The 16,226-nt window shown below is 43.9% G+C and overlaps 1 long non-coding RNA gene across 1 annotated transcript; it reads right to left on the minus strand.

Moving 5' to 3' along the window:
* Positions 1-1,231: 1,231 nt before the first annotated feature.
* Positions 1,232-14,666, minus strand: LOC146444157 (uncharacterized). Its single transcript, XR_014851946.1, has 3 exons — positions 14,325-14,666; positions 1,841-2,108; positions 1,232-1,417 (listed from the first exon to the last, which is right to left on the minus strand). It is a non-coding gene; the product is annotated as an uncharacterized LOC146444157 (long non-coding RNA).
* Positions 14,667-16,226: the final 1,560 nt, after the last annotated feature.

Genomic DNA, 16,226 nt, shown 5'->3' on the forward strand with positions numbered 1-16,226 from the left:
AAGAACTAACAGTAGAATGTACAATTTTCTTCCAGTAATAGCTAATGATTAAATAAAGCAAAAATGAATTTTGACAAGGAGCTGGTTTGATAAAATTTATAGGCACAGAATCAGATTCTCTGCCTCTTGCAATTTACATAGTCATTCAGACCAACACTAAGTGACTTTAACTCTCTATTACTCCAAGCCAAGGGTCTCTCCCACCCAGCATAGTAAAGGTAAAAGTGATTGTATATGCATGGGGAGTATAGGACCAGGTTCAGTAGAATTACATTGCATCTTTCTATGTGAAAATTTATGTCCATGGAAAGTTCTTATGTTTCAGTCATGACAGTGTGTAAAAATGAAAGCTCTGAGGGTTATTCTAGAAAAATTGAATGTTAAAAAGGGGTATTTTGGAAAAATAGTTTAACCACTTTTTTTTTTTTTTTTTTTTTGGTATAAGGCCATATCTTCGGCTTCTGTAAACTGACCTTAACCTTAACCCAAAGAGCACTTGAGAATGCTGAAGTGTGACAGGAAACAGGACTGGTGACTCACTGCTTTTTCTACCTTAGGCTATTTTTTATGCCACTAAAATAAAGGATAATTTGGCTTCTAATATTCCTGATAAGAACCTTGAAGAGAGATTCTGAGAAAGCACAAACTTATGCCACTGGCAAAACCCTGACACAGGAAAAGGAGGTGAATATGGTTCCTGGAAAAAGCAGAGCTTTGTATTCTCCATTATAGGAAGTGTGTGTGTTGGTTTTGCTTAGGAGAAGCAGAAGAAATGAAGAGTGGACAGGTTGCTTCAGACCAGGCAGTGTTCACAGCAAGAAGGAATAAGAAGCTGGCTCAGACACCATAGCCAGGTGTGCACCTGTCAGGGAGGCTTCATAGGTCCAAGTGCTAGAGAATTTTGCAATCAGTGTTTACTCTGACTAGACAGGACAGGTAACTTGTCAGTAGCAGGGAAGGATAAGCACTGAGAAGGTTTGCAACAGGCACACAACATAAAGCAGCACAACGATGCTTTCTCCCCTACACCACCTATTTTTCACACTACAGCTATCCTAATTTAACCAATAATCAGATTATAAACAAAAAATATTAACTAGTTTGTGACTGAGCTTGCACACCTTCACTAACTCCAAGGCAGTTTACTCCCCTTTTATTGTGGAGAGATACTTTGCACTTACCATAGAATTGAAATCCAAACGTAGGACTTAACATAAGGCAGATGAAACACTGCAGATTTACATACAGCTTTCCCATGGAGATAAGTCTTCACGAGTCCACTGAAATACAAATTTAGCTTTTATCCCCTTATTAATTCTAGGAGCCTGTTTTGCTTGTAATTGATGAAGATAACACTCTTCCATAATGTGATAAATATATTGCAGTAAATTGCATTAGACACGTACATGACATATACCTAAAACATAAAAAGACATAAATTAGGAGGTAGAAATTAAACAAGTAATTAATTACAACTAGGAAAGTACAATAACCTTATGATCTCTGAAATCAGCCTAGAGTCCCCAGCCCCCTGGCATGCCTCTCCTAAATTTCTCTTAGTGTCTCAATTAGCTGCTTGTTAACCAACACCACTCATGCTTTGGGTTACTGCAAGAGGAAATGCAGGAATGACAGAGTGGCCACACTGAAGGGAATGGCTAAAGCCTGGTATCCATCCACACAGCTGTGCAATGAGAGGATGTTGAATTATACTGCTGTGGAAGTTTAATTTTCTTCAGCTTGTACCAAACACCACCCAGAGGCACAGAGCACAACATCTTCTCAGGGGCCACTCTGATATTAAGGAAAAGAAGGGGAATGCAGGGAAGTGAGTGCTGACTGCAATGCTCAAAGAGATGACAGGGAAAAAAAAAAAAAGCACATCCTCCTTTATGTTATGCTTTTCTTGATTCACAATGCAATAGTCTATCCTTCCCCAGCATCACCTTTGCCAAGCTGCCAAGGTGTTCTTCATCCAGGCATGGAATATGCACATGATGGTGAATCTTCAGGTGGACAGCTAGAAGCAGCATCAGGCTCATTTTTCCACTTGGAATGGACTGGGATATGGCAGCTTATTGTCCTAATACAGGCACCACTTATGTCTGCTTAAAGCAATAAGAAAAAATCAGTTAAAAACCCCAGTTCCCTTAGGAAACAGATCGAGATAATTTCATCAGATACATTCTAGAAAGCTGTTACTCCAGATTATGAGGAACTGCAACCTGAGCAAAAAACCCTTCAAATAATGGGTCAGCTGTCCACAGCCCAATCATTTTACATACCCATGAACTTAAAAGCACAGCTTGAACTAGTCATCACTGAATTAGTTTATAATACAAACAGGCTTCACCTGAGAGTTAAGCAGGTGTTGATTAAAGCAGTGCTGATTAGACCTCATTCCTATCTCTGCTAAGAGAACTGAGCTGCCTGAAACCTGCATCTCCCAGCCACACTGCAGACACAGCCTTCACCTGCTGTCCTGTGCTCAGAGGCATTATGAAGACAAAGTCTCCTATGAAAACAAAACCACAACTCTCCTGACAGTTAGATGAAATACCAAGCAGAACAGAAAACAAAACAAAACCACCACTCTGCCAGCTTTTTCAGAAGTTTTCTCTTGCTTCTGCAATAGAGATCTCCCATACTGAGGCAGGCACTAATGCATGCAGCTGCCTGCTGCTGAGCCTGGATTTAAGCCACAAATTGTAGCTTAAAGGCTCTGAATAGTCCTGTGACCAGTGGAGTCTGAACTTTCTGTTACAGAAGTCTTTTGAGTACCTGATCTGGCTGTGCAGTGCAGCCTGTAATCAGGTTCTAGGCAGCCAGGTGAAGGCAATTGTGCTTCTCAGGTGTTGGTTATATTGAGGGAAAGGGCACCAAGCAGGGTAGGTGCCTCTTCTGCAGCAGCCCAGGCACCATGCTGGAGTTGCCACAGTGTGCCAGATCTGAAAGCCAAGGCTAAATCCATCCCCAGGTGTTCTGGACTCTTTTAAATCAGCTCTTAACAAGCTTGTCTAGGCAAAAGAGACATGGCCACCACTTGAACTGGCCACCCTGGCCACCTCTTACCACGTTACCAGCTGCCATCAGCTCACACAGCCACAGGCACTGCCACAGAGTGTGTGAGCTCAAACTCACACATCAGGAGCCTTGTGACACCCCTCAAGGTGGCCCAGACAGCCCAGAGGCTGATACCTCTGGTCATGTCCTTCAGTCCTGCCTGCATATTCTGACAAGGCTCTGGATATTCGAGTCAGACACTCCCTTGTGTAAATTTCAGCAGCAACAGAATTATGAGTATGACACAAAGATCAGCAACGGAAAAAACATCAGACAAAAGCTGGGGAAGGGTTTGTTGGAGTTTATTTAATAAAAGGAGAAGCTGGTTATCACAAGGAATAAAATACCATGTGAATAAAAAGAACTCATTTCAGCTGTCTGTTTAAACTTTTCTGTGCACCTTTTCCTCTGTAAAAATCTTGAAATGCACCTGCCTCCATTTACAATGCGCCGATGTTGCAGTTTACCTCCAGTCTTCTGAGGCACTTGGATGTTGCTGGGTATTGCCAGGCAACTACAGCTCTTGGTGACATAAAAGAAATTGGGGATCTTCAGCAGAAGGTAATTAGTATCTCGATGGATGCTCTGAGAACCCGATTCAAAGAGAGATGTGTGACTTTTCTCTACTTACACACCTGTATCCCTTGGAAGAGTGACGTGTAAGTGCCTGCTAACTTTCCTGGTAAAAGCATTAACATTTTTTTTTGTGATCAGGCCCTTTCTGACACAAGCTGCAAGGCAAACAGAGAATTTCAAGAGTGAAAGCAAAGAATCCACACAAAGCTCTGTCTTTAGCCTGAAACAGCAATGAGCTCATGTCCTGATAAAAGGCTAAACACTGAGCAGAGCTAGCAAGATCAGAGGATTTCCTCACAACACAGTCTCAGCCAGCTTCTATATTTTGCTTCGTTTCACACTGCAATAAAAACATCCACTAAGCAGGAACAGAACAACCTACCTCAGTGTCAGGCACCAGCCCACCTTCCTGACAGCTGGCAGGGAAACTCGTGAGGTGGCCAGGGACCTGCCCTGCTTGCCTTTTAGGTGGGTCCCAGCTGCCTGGGAGGGTAGGAGTCAAGCCACAGGGCTACTCTAGCCAGCGGCAAATGCCAGGCACTCTTTTCACTTATACACGCAGGGATAATTTGAGTCACCACCCTCCCAAACAAGCCAGCCATAAAAAAACCCACCAAAACCAGATTTTCTGACAAGGCAGGGATGTTACACACGGTTTCAACATCAGAGAGGCATTTGCCAGAGGAAAAGGGTTTCCCTGGCTATGAGGTGGGGAGGAAGTGTAGCAGCACTAGGTTAAAAAGAGGACAGAAGAGTGTGCTTGTGCCTGAGAAGGCATTGTCTTCCTATTTGTACCTGTATCAGGAGATCCTTCCCACAAAGGGTTTGTGAGCTCTTTTCCTCATGCAAGCAAGCCAGGACAGGTCTGGCATGAGTGGGATGGAGGTTTTCGGGGCCACGCCTAGTTCACAGAAACTTGGGTTGAAGCCAGCTGAGGCAAGTGCCAATAAAACCTGCAATCAGTGGCAGCTTTCATACTAAATGTGTCCAGGCTGACTTTCCTTTCAAAATAATACAGACTGAGGCTGCCAGGTGTGGAAGCAAGTTCATTATTCACAGGGCATTTCAGAGCTGTTGCAGTGTCTGAAATGTGAGGCAGCCTAGCACAGGGAGAAACTCCTCCCTGATGGACACAGTACAGCCCAGGGGACTAAGGAGGGGGACAACCAAACATCCCCTCCCTGCCAAAGAGCAGCATTTGGGAGAAGCAGTGAAGGGAAGGGTGCACCCCCTGTGTGCAGTGCATCCACCTCTTTCACTTGCTAGTGACTGAAACCAGTGGCAGACTCCTATCCCTGATACAATCTCAGGACTTTAAACTGGAAATTGCTGTTGCAACAGAGCTGGGTGCAACACTGTGGTCCCACTGTTTACTCTGCAGAAGCTACAAGTTTCAGGTTGGCCACCAAAATGAGATCTATTATTTACCCAGGTCTTTAGGGAAATTAAACATCCATCACAGTGCCATAACCAGATAATTTAAAACAAAATCCAAACCTGAAAGTCCTCCTAAACCTGGATTATGAAAATATGCAGAAGCAACATCAATATCCCCAGAGAGATACAACTATGTAGTCAAAACAAGAATTTGGCCACATTCTGTGCTTTCACAGATCCGTCAATATTTACTTGTTGTGACCTGCACTCTCATGACTCTAAGCACAGCAGAAACCATTCACTGAGCATGTCCAAAATCAATTGACCTTGACTGCAGTCCTGAGAAAGGATTAAGCAAATTACATATTTTGAACTTGCAGATTTTGTTGGGATTCAATCGTATGCAAAAGAATCCAAATGTAATGTGAAAATAAAAAAATTGTTTTCTGCTTTTTCTTAGGAACTTGACCAATAGGTTTCTCTCCAAAACAACAAACTTTGCTACTGAGCAAAGGCCAGGCCTTGAAAGTTAAATCCAGAGGAGCAATTTTTTCAGGAAATTGTGAGCAATGGAAACAAATTATTGGAAGACAAGTGCAAGTGCAGCCTTACATAGAACTTTCACTATCATCTAAGGCTCTAATAAATGCTTTGTAAGACTAATGACTTTGATTCTTATTCCAGAGACTTTAAGGAGAATTGCCATTCTACTGCAAAACAATCCCTATAAACCAAATTAAAAGTAAACTTGCATGGAGAACAAAATGACCTGTATCTCCCATTTGCTGTTTATTAACTTTTTTTCTAATTTTGCAGCAGGCAGAAAGCAAGATCCCTTCATTGCACAAGGGAAAGACTCAATGGCTGTTAATCTGGTTGGATGCTACTCTGTTTGCATCCTTTGATGTGCCAAGGAACCTGGCACTGAGGGCTTCAGAGAGGTCTGTGGGCAGCAGTACTGGATGCATTCTGCTAAAGCATTTACTGAACCACTGGCTAGCTTGTGAAAACCTCCAAAGGTTTTCCTTTGTCAGAGTGCCACCACTCCTACATTTCTACACTGTACCACTTTGCTGGACAACAGTATTTTTCAAACACAGCCTAACAGGGAGCAAAGCCACATGCTCAGAGCACAGGGAGAGCTGAAAGTCCTGCTCCTCTGTGGGCTCTGGAAGCAGCTGACAGCTGCGGCTGACCCATCCTGCCTGGATGCTGAACTGCTGCGCCACAGAGAGAATCCTAATTGGTTCTAACAGGATGGGCGTGCGCTGGGCTGCATCCCCAGCCGGTGTAAATCACAGGAGCCCTCCTGAAATCAATGCAATTATGCCAATTTTCATAGATTCATAGATTTTTCAAGTCAGGAGGGAGCATTGTGATTTACATGTTGGCTATAGCTGTGATCTATGTTGTAAATGAGGATTTATACCAGCCGGGAGGATCTAGCCCTTTGATGCATTTCAGGAAGTCTAATCTTTTAGTCAGATAAATTCTACAGAGCAGCTGCTTTGTTGCAGAAGATTTTTAGCTCTGCAGGAGAATGCAGAGCCCTGCAGATTCACATGTAGTGGGAAGGGTTATTCACACCTTGATGAGAGGCTGAGAGGGGCAAAAAGGAAACAACATGAAGTACTGCCTGGAGCAGAGTACTGGGTCAGGGAACAGCGAAGGTGGTTGAGCAAGCAGGGAATGACAACTTGATGGAAAACATCTGGATATGCTGTTCCAGATACTCCTGGCAGCTAAATGGGAGCAGGCACAGAAAGCAAGGAAGCAGCTTTTGAGGGTCAATACCATGTTTTTCCTTCCTCTTGAACCAGCTCAGCAGGGAACCTGTAGGCTGGGTGGGATTTTGAGATCTCCCCCTGCTCCTTTCAATTCCTGGCTGTTTCCCAAGGCACCTTGCTGCTTGCCTGGCCTCCCTCAGCCCCTGAGCCAGCTGCAGACAGCCTTGCCTGCAGGAGGAAAAAGATATTCCTGCATCTGTTCTTGCAAGAGACCATGAATCAGTGGACCCTTCAGCACACTGAATCCTCACATGAGGATTTGCACTGATCCTTTAGGAGGGTTGCATAGTAGTTAGTAGGTTCATATCATTCCCCCCATTTTTCCCTATTTACCCTTTCCCATCAGACAAGGTAGGTATTTGAAGGTTCAGGTATCAGCCACTGAGGGAGAGCTGCACTGAGGTTTGAACTCATGTTTTCCAGTGCATTTCCTATCGCCATGACAGCTACAAAACCCTTCCTTTCATAATGCCAAAGCATCCCCACATGCTGCTTTGTGAGAAAGCACAAATCTGGGGAAAAGGACCTGGCATGGCTGTGAGCTCTGCACGGCAGCCTGACAACACCCTGGGACTGGCAGTGATATCCTGAAGCACAGGATCAGTATAGGAGGGAAAATGAGGTGCCCTTAAGGAACCTTTTAGAAACTTCATCATTCTTCAAAGAAAAAAAAAAGAATTAAAAGCGCTGTGTCCAGTCCAATGCTCTGGGTGACTGGCATTGGTTAGGTTTGGTTTACTGAGAAAACATGTCAAAGCAATGAATCTAGAGCTAGTCAAACAAGCTGTGGTCATTTTGTTTAATCTCACAGAACAAAAGAGGCCTGGCTTGAATGGAACAGTCCATCTGCACTGTCCAGAAGATTTTTGTGTCATAAAGCCTTCACAGGGAGAAAGGGCTCAGTCTACTTGCAGTCAACTGAAAGGCATCTGAGAGTTGGTCAATTCTTTTGCTGTGCCAATCCCTCTGCTTAATCTTAACTCATCCAACTCCAACCAGTGTAAATGAGACAAAACTTCTTAGGCTTAGGTAGGGCTGGGGAATTTGTGAGGTCTTAGCAAGAGAAAGGGCATGTGTTTAATTCATGGACCAGACTGTCTGAGGCAAGTAAACCTGGCTTTGGGGCCAGCTGATGCTTGCTGAAAACTGGAAATTTCTGGGGACTCCTCAGACATATTAAGGCTGCATTTTTGGGGTAATGTAACAGGATCTCTGATTTCCTGTGCTTTATTTCAATAGCTGGGGTTACTCAAGTAGGCACAGAGTAACTTACATATTCCTACAAGCTGAGATAAAACAGCTCTTTCCATTTCTACACAGTAAACACGGAAAGCCATCTAAAATTTCTCAAGTCATGCAGAATGCTTTGAACAGGCATTAAATCTTGCCCACAAATGCAGCAGCTGGAGAACAAGGCCTGGTCTCTCCCTTATTTCCTAACCCAGCTCTGCTTCCAGTCCAGAACATACAAAATACCTCTGGAGCTGCACCAAGAATGTGAACACGGAGTGCTTCTCTTTCCATGATTAATTCAATTCACAATGCTTGAGGAAGAGTCTATAAACACACACATGCACACAGAGCAGCAGTCTAACAAATTATGCAAAATGTTTGCTTCGTTTTTAGTTTTGCAATCAACCCTCAATTTGATTAGCAGCTCACTGACACTCACCTGGGAAATTTTTCGAAGCTGACTTTTGCTGCTGTGAATGCAGGTTTCAGTCATCCTCCACCAATGCAGCAGCAACCTCCTAAGGCCCCAGTGGGGGAGGGAAAACATGATGTGAGGAAAAGCTCTGCTCATCTTTCCTTTCTGGTTTACATGTCCACTAAATCCCACTTGATTCCTCTGCCAGGTTGGCTTGGACACAAGGAGAAGAGGGGGGACAATGAGCACTCACCCCCTCTGCAGACACAGACCCTCTTGGGAAACACATCTAGGTCTGTATAATCTCTTTTGTTCTTTCCTTATATGCAGACTGATGCTGCAGGATTTTGAAGCAATCCACAAGAACTGCTATTCACAATTAGTTATTTCCCAAAAAGTGTTGGTTGCTGACGGTTTTTTAATTCCTCCCAATGTCACTGTTCAGAGTTACATTTAAAATGCCAACCCAAAACACAAGACAATGGTGCAGAGAATCCAAAGAAAAGCATTGCAAGCTTGAAAAGAAGCATGTGCACAACACACTGGACCTAACTTGGGAGAAGGAAATGATGCTGAAAGTGAGAAAGGAAACGGAGGACTTTCTGGACAGCTGCTTTTTCTGTGGGATATATTTCCACAGGGATTGTGACTTGACTGGATGGTGGAACTGAGAGTGGCACCATCAGGTTATGAGATGAAAGACAGCTAAGGACAGTATGGAAAGTAGCTGAAAGTAGCCTGAATTACTTTAAAATGCATTAGGAGAACAGGTATTATTCAGCTATTGGTTACTACTACTTGATCACTGTAAGTCCTCTGAATCAAAATCTGAGCTCAGAACAGGGACTGATCCAAAATAAAACCACTTTGGCCTCAGAAGGTTTTGGTGTGCACTCAAGATTGAGGGAAAAGTTATTTTGTCTCATTAGAAGCAGAAGTGACACAAGAATCAGCATGACTATTTTTTGGGGGCAAGGTGGTTGGGGAACATCACTGTTTTTAAAGCAAACTCACTTCAAATCCGAACAAAAACCAAGATAGAACTGTTTCTGCAGAACCAGAAATTCTGTACTTCTGCAACGCTGAGGCAGTATAAGCATGGAATATATAGACAGAAATATGTAAATACACCAGCAAATGTTGCAATAGAAGAATCCAGATCTAAATGAGGAAATCAGAATGAAATGTTTTGACTTGCAACAAATGAAACAATTTGACATTATTACAGTGAAATGAGAAAGTCAAAAGACAATTGTTTCTCATTTTCCCATTTTAAATTTTGATACATTTCCAAAAAATTAATTGCTTTTAGACAAAAACACTTTTACAAAAGGAAGACCACTCCACTGATTCTTTTTATTCAATCTGCTCTACTAAAAGCTTCCCACAACAATGCCTTATGAGGCAAATCTTTGCTGCCTTCTGCACCTGAGCACTTCCCTGGTAGCTGCTCCTTGTCTTGAATTCTTAGTCTGCATCTGTAGCACCAACTCTTCCCAGCTCATCCGTTTCAAGTCAGAGAAGAACCTTGTACAACTGAACTCATCAGCCTACTATGGATTATGATATATCTCATATTTTCTAATCCACAAATTCAGCCGTGGCAGTTAAAACTAAAGCAGGTGCTCATTTTTTATGCCTGGATTCATGTCAAGTCTCTCAGTGAAACACTGACTCCACTCTCAGTTCCCCTGAATGGCTCCATGTTCTCTCTTCTGTCATTAAAAGAGATGATTCTCTTCCTCCAGTAAGTAGCTCTAAGGATTCCTCTGATATGTTTTTCACTGCTTGACTATCCATAACAATAAAGATGAAAAATGAAAGGAGGTCATCTGGAAATAAACAAGGGAAGATGTGTCAGGCCACAAGCAGAGCTGATACAGCTCAGCATAAACCCAGGATCCTCCAAGGACCACCTGAGAAGTGATGGGCTTTGTGAAGGCTCGACTGGAGACCAGTCCTAAATGGTCAGGAACTGGGAGAAGTATTTGGTGGACAGTGTTTTCCCTTGGAAGAGGAAAGGAGAGCTGTTCTTCTTGTTTTCTGAAGGAGACACATTACTGGGGCTGCAGCTGCTTCTGCTGATGGAGGATACCAGAGCGTTTTTCTCAAAGTGTGCACATGCACCAGCTAACTCCCCAGCGAGGAAATCCTTCCAGTCTACCTAATTCCTTTTTGCAGCTTCCACAGAACACCTCATTTTTCATTGCCTCTCCTCAACTGTTGTGTAGCATCATTCTTTGCTTCCAAACACCTGACACATCATCTCCGTGATGGATGAAAGGATTCATACCAATTATTACATGGTCTCTTGGAGGCTCCAGAACTAAAGGCTGTCTAACACTGGAGTTGTAAAGCACAGTCTAAAAGCCTGGAAATTCTTGTAAAAATGATTGCATTCTGATAGCAAGTGGAGCTTGACTTCCTGAGGTGACTCAAAACCACATTTGTGCTTCTTCCACAGAACATTGCAAAGTTCCCCTGGTTTGAAACATTCAGTCTCTGCTGGTCTACAGTGGCCTTTTACTTCTCTGGCACCTGTCAGTTCACAATACAAAGTGCCACGGGGCAGTTTGAGAGAACCTGAACAGAAACATTTTCCTGTCTTCTCCATCCAACTGCCTGGGTGTGCTGTGAAACATGAGACAGCAGGAGCACAAAGGGGGCACTGCAGCTATGCAGCTCCAGTGTTTGCTGACACTGATGAGGATTCTGCCCTTAAAAGGCAGCCACTCCTTTTTGCAATTTTCCTTTTAGGAACAGGCTGGCCCTTACTCAAAGGTCCCTGAGAAGGCAAAGGGCTAAAGGAAAAAGAACGAAAAGGAGAAAAAGAACTGATTGTGGGGGACAGAAGTGAAATAAAGGGAAGGAATGGGAGGATCACAGGATTAGACACATCTTGAGAGAGCTGGATGGAAGCTACATCAAGCAGAACACCCTCAACAGCACCTATCATACCATGATGGCATTTGAGGTGCCAGTGGGTGTTCTTCTCAGTGATGTGAGAGGATGAAAATACAGGCAGAGCTCCCACAGCTTCTGGGATTTACCACCAAACTTCCCACACTGGAGTGGTGACAAGGAACTTCCCTCAACATTTTCAGCTCGTTACAGTCTCTGTAAGCTACGTATTCAAACTCTGCCCTGAAAGCTGAAGGAAGAATATGAATCCAGAAACTGGAACTGTAAGAAGCACTGCATTGATTGCAAAGCTTGTAATAAAGAATGCACCTGGCAATGCTAGCAACCTTCCAGGTGCTGGTTAATCTTTGGGATGCTTGGCATATAGGGTGAGAAGGACCTAAAGGGCAGAGAAGCTTTGCAAGCTGAAATAGGTCTAGAAATCAGGGTTGCTCTAATAGCTGTTTCCCTGCTTTCCCATGATGGTTTTAGAAAGAAATACATGTAGCATGCAATCTCAAAATCTAAATTGAAAGAGCTTTGTGACCTTCTTTTCATTTTCCTTTTCCTTTCTTTTCAAGTGTACAATACATGCAGCACCAAATTTTGCATTAATGTATATAATGTGAAATTGGTTACTTGAATATAGAGTGTAAACAAGAGCAGGATTTGGCCAGCAGATAAATTTGCAAAGTCTATCATTTTTATGTAAATGGTTGTAAAGTTACCTTTGTACAGAGCACTGCATTTTGACACAGTATCCTTTGTCTAGTGCAGAAAAACCCAACCAACAATGCGATGCATAGCATATACTTTTTCAAACTATTGCTGACAAGCTCTTTCATATGGCATAGCATACAGCTTTAGGCTGTATTACATGTTATATAGTAATAATCAGTAGCATTAAGTTTTTTTCAATTGAATCAATTTTTTATCACACAAACCCATTAACACAGATGTTTTGTGTATGTGCATGTGTGTACCTGTAAATTTCCCTCAAATAACCACTCCAAAATGATCAAATAAAGCATGACAACAATAAGTTTTTGGATTAAGACTCAAGCTTTTTTCAAGTTCAGGGGTACTTTTTTCTCTCTGAAAACTGTAAGATTGACTTTTGTCTTGCTCATTCCATGTTTATATTATTGCAGGTTTGTTACTTAATTGAAAACACTGTCAATGGATACCAGAAAACATGAGACTGAAATCAAGTCCAAAGGCTGTACCATTAAAATACTGACATAACCCACATGTCAGGAGTGAAAACATGCATATGAAGGTGCCCAAAATTGGGGATTTGTAAAGTCAGACCAACTGACCTTTAGATTTCCACCAAGCAACAGAGAAACCAGCTGCAGAACTAACACTGAATGAATGGCAAGCAGGAGAGCATCAAGAGTGGTCTAATTTAACTGCCCAGCTGTGCCCAGGCATATACAAACACCAGACTACCTTCCAGACTAATAAATTAAATGAATTAATAAATTCATTTTTCCAAGGCTGCAAATATATGATGTTCCCCATATTGCTGAAAAAGATCTTGCATTTCTTGAGGGCTTCCAATATTGCCATACAGACATTAACAGAGCAGCTGATGGGTTTAGCAGATCTGGAACCACACTGGAGCAAGTGCACATGTGCCTGCTAAAGTGACCTGCATAAAATTATCCCATAAGCCTGGTAAAGAGGCTGTGCACCTCCATCACATTTTTCACCACACCTTAGCAAAAGGTCTAGAGGTCCCAAACTCTGGGCTGGCCTCCAGTTTTATGAGGACTACACTTTGCATTTTTTCTGCTTATGCAGGATCCTTTCATAAACATCTTTCTTTTTCCTCTTTCAAATGAATCATGTCCTTCCTTAAGCACTACAAAAGAAATAAAAGAAAATGCAGGAAAACACACAAGGTTTTGCATAATGTGTATAAGAAATGAGTGTTTATCACTGCATGAATACCTAATTAGACCAGACATGTAGCTCAACATCAAAATAGCAAAACCACGGGTTAAAGCATGCAGCATTCTTTGGTTAGTACTGCAAAGATACAGACAAGAATGTGGAAAAAAACTCTGTGAAGTAAGAGCCATTAGGCAGGCAAGTAAAAAGTCCTGCAGAGATGAAGCCATGTCTTAGCTGGGCAGACACTCTAATCTCTTCACTGCAGTCCTTCTTGTTCTCCACCCATTCCCAGTCGTGCACTTATTCCCTGTCCTCAAAGGGATGTAGGTCTGCAACCTGAAAATACATCTGCCTGCCTTTTAATTGAATGGAGTGTGTGAGATAAGGTGTACTTGAGGCAGACCTCCTGGGATGAATGCTGACCTGGTTTGTTAGCTCAGACCCAGCACCACATGAATGTGGTTGCTCTGCTTCCAGCCCCAGCTGGCCTGTGCTGGTTAGTGTGGAGCTTGGGAATAGGAACCCCATGATCGCCAGCACTTATCCATACACCTATGAGGACAGGCTGCTCTGCACAGAAACTCTCTGTGTACCTTTGGTTTGGGGTAGAATTTAGAGCAGCACATGGCACAAAACACTCACAAAACCCGTTGTTCTCATTGACCATGGGTTTGTAGTTTACATGTCCTGTGATTTATTCTTCCAAGCTATTAGAACAAGAGCCTCTGTCCGTGTCCAAATGTCAGATTAGCCTTAAAAGCATTACCTGGGAGAGGATGAGGGTAACAGAGATCTCATGGTGTAGTAAAGAGTGCCACTGTGTAAGAAGATGTGTACAACCTTTATACAGCACATACTTTGTGCGTTGTGTTACTTATAGGAAGGCTTCACCTGGACAAAACATCCAAAATTTTCTGTCTCCTGGAAGTCCTATTCCTAATGGTCTCCATTCAGGCTCCATTGCTTTTTAGCACTCCAGCAACAGATACAAGGTAATGAGGGAGAGTTCAGAAGAGGTCCAGTCATCCCTGCCATGTCCTTAATTTTTTCCTCCAAAAACCTTCCCTTCTTACCTGCCTTGAATTTCAGGTGTCCATTTCTTCTCTCCTGTCCAGGAAAAATAGGAAACAATTCACCAATATCTTCTTGCAATATAATCCCCTTCTTTTGTGCAAAAACTTTCTCTTTCTTCCACATCCTGCTTTCTACCATTCCCTTCAAACTCAGCTGATCCCTTCGAAACTCAGCTGATCCCTTCCTGAGCTTCTGGAGTATCTCTCATCCTAGATGCATCTGCAGTTTATTCCTCTCTCATGATGCCTGGGGATCTGACTCATCATTTTTGCAATTGCTTCTTTGCATCAAAGCCTCATCTAATGCTTGGTCTCTCCGCATGAAAAAGCGTGGTTAGAAGAAATATGACTAGCAAGCCCTGGAGATGACAAAAAAAAAAAAGGAGACAGGTTAAGGCCATCCATCCACTGCTTTTACCTTTTCTTTTTTTCTTTTTTGAGTGACCTGGGATGGTCTATCCTGGGCAAGAAGAGCAGCTCGGAACAGAACCTGCCTCACATTACGAGGTGCTGCAATCTGCTACAGGCTTTTGAGCTGGTGAGGTGCATGCCATGCATTCTGCAACGCCTCCTCCTTGGCAGTGGCAGGGACACACACCTTTTCCCTGCCTTCTGCCATTCTGCAGCTGGTCTGAAACCACTCCTGATCAGCTCTCCGATCGCTGAGATGGCTCAAAGAACAAAACCAGATGTGAGGAAGGCAGGCAGGAGCCGAGTGTGCTGGCCCAGCTCCTCAGCTCTCACGCCAATTCACTGGTGGCTGTGCTACGTGCATGTCAGTAGGAGATTAGCTGCTTTAGCCCACAATCTGGTTTTGTGCTTCTCAGGGAAGCGTATTCTAACATTCCTCTCTTTTAAAGACCAATCTGGGCGCACGCTGGATGTGGGTGCCCCCCTCCCCATGTTTAATTCTGCTTTCTGAACTGTGCATTTTGAATGCTTCTGCAGAGCGCCGCATGCAATTCGAGACAGTCCCACAGGGCAGAGGTGCAGGCTGCATCCTGAGATATTCCTCTGCTGTGGAAAATAAACAACAGCCTCTGAGACTATTCCTCTGCCAAAATAATTTTAGCATTTCGCTGTCACACAGCAGGTGGGCTGGGTGGGGAGGGAACACCACCAGAGGTGCCGCTGCGCCAACCTCAGGAGGCTGGTTATTTTAAAACGCACCAGACAATTAATTAATTTTCCTTTAAAAAATGTTGCAAAAATATAGTTGGAGGTATTACACCTTCATAACAAAGTCTGTATTATAAATGAGCCTCTCCTTTTCAGACAGGCCTGTAATTAGATTGCCTGTGGTGATGATGAATGGCCAAGGTGAATTCATTTCGGGGGAAAGCGCTCGGCGACAACGCACATCCAAGAGGCACGGAAGGGCTACCTGCGGCCACCCCTCAGGCTCCCACAGCTGTCCCCCTTCCTCAGGGAGTCACACAGCCCCCACTGTGGAAAAGTCACAGCCACTCACTTTCCCTCATCTTGGCAGCAGCGTGGGGCTGGATGGCCTGTGGGGCACCATCTATGGCCAGCCTGGCATGGAACAAGGAGCTGGGGGCTGAGGTGCAGCCAGTGTGGCCCTGACAGGACCCCCTGCTCGTCCCCAACAGCCCTCAGCTCCTCTGGCCCCAGATCTGCTCGGGTGAGGTGGGGCCAGGAGCACCAGGAGGGTGTGAGGGCTTCAGTGCAGCGTCACACAGCCCACCCTGCCTTCCCCAGGAGAGCCAGGCCCAGCAGCTCCGGGCAGCTTTATTACTGTGATTAATGCTGCCATGAGGAATCTCCCCCTCCTCGGCCTGCTTTGCCTGCTCACAGTAAATGCCGCTCCAGAGGCAGGGCTGTGGGAGAGCACCGTGCCCCAGTGACCAGGGAGTGCTCTCCTTAAGGTCTGGCTTTAAACAC

This window comes from Lichenostomus cassidix, chromosome 1 (genome assembly GCF_008360975.1).
Source record: "Lichenostomus cassidix isolate B80296 chromosome 1, HeHo_3.0, whole genome shotgun sequence".
NCBI classification, from domain to species: domain Eukaryota; kingdom Metazoa; phylum Chordata; class Aves; order Passeriformes; family Meliphagidae; genus Lichenostomus; species Lichenostomus cassidix.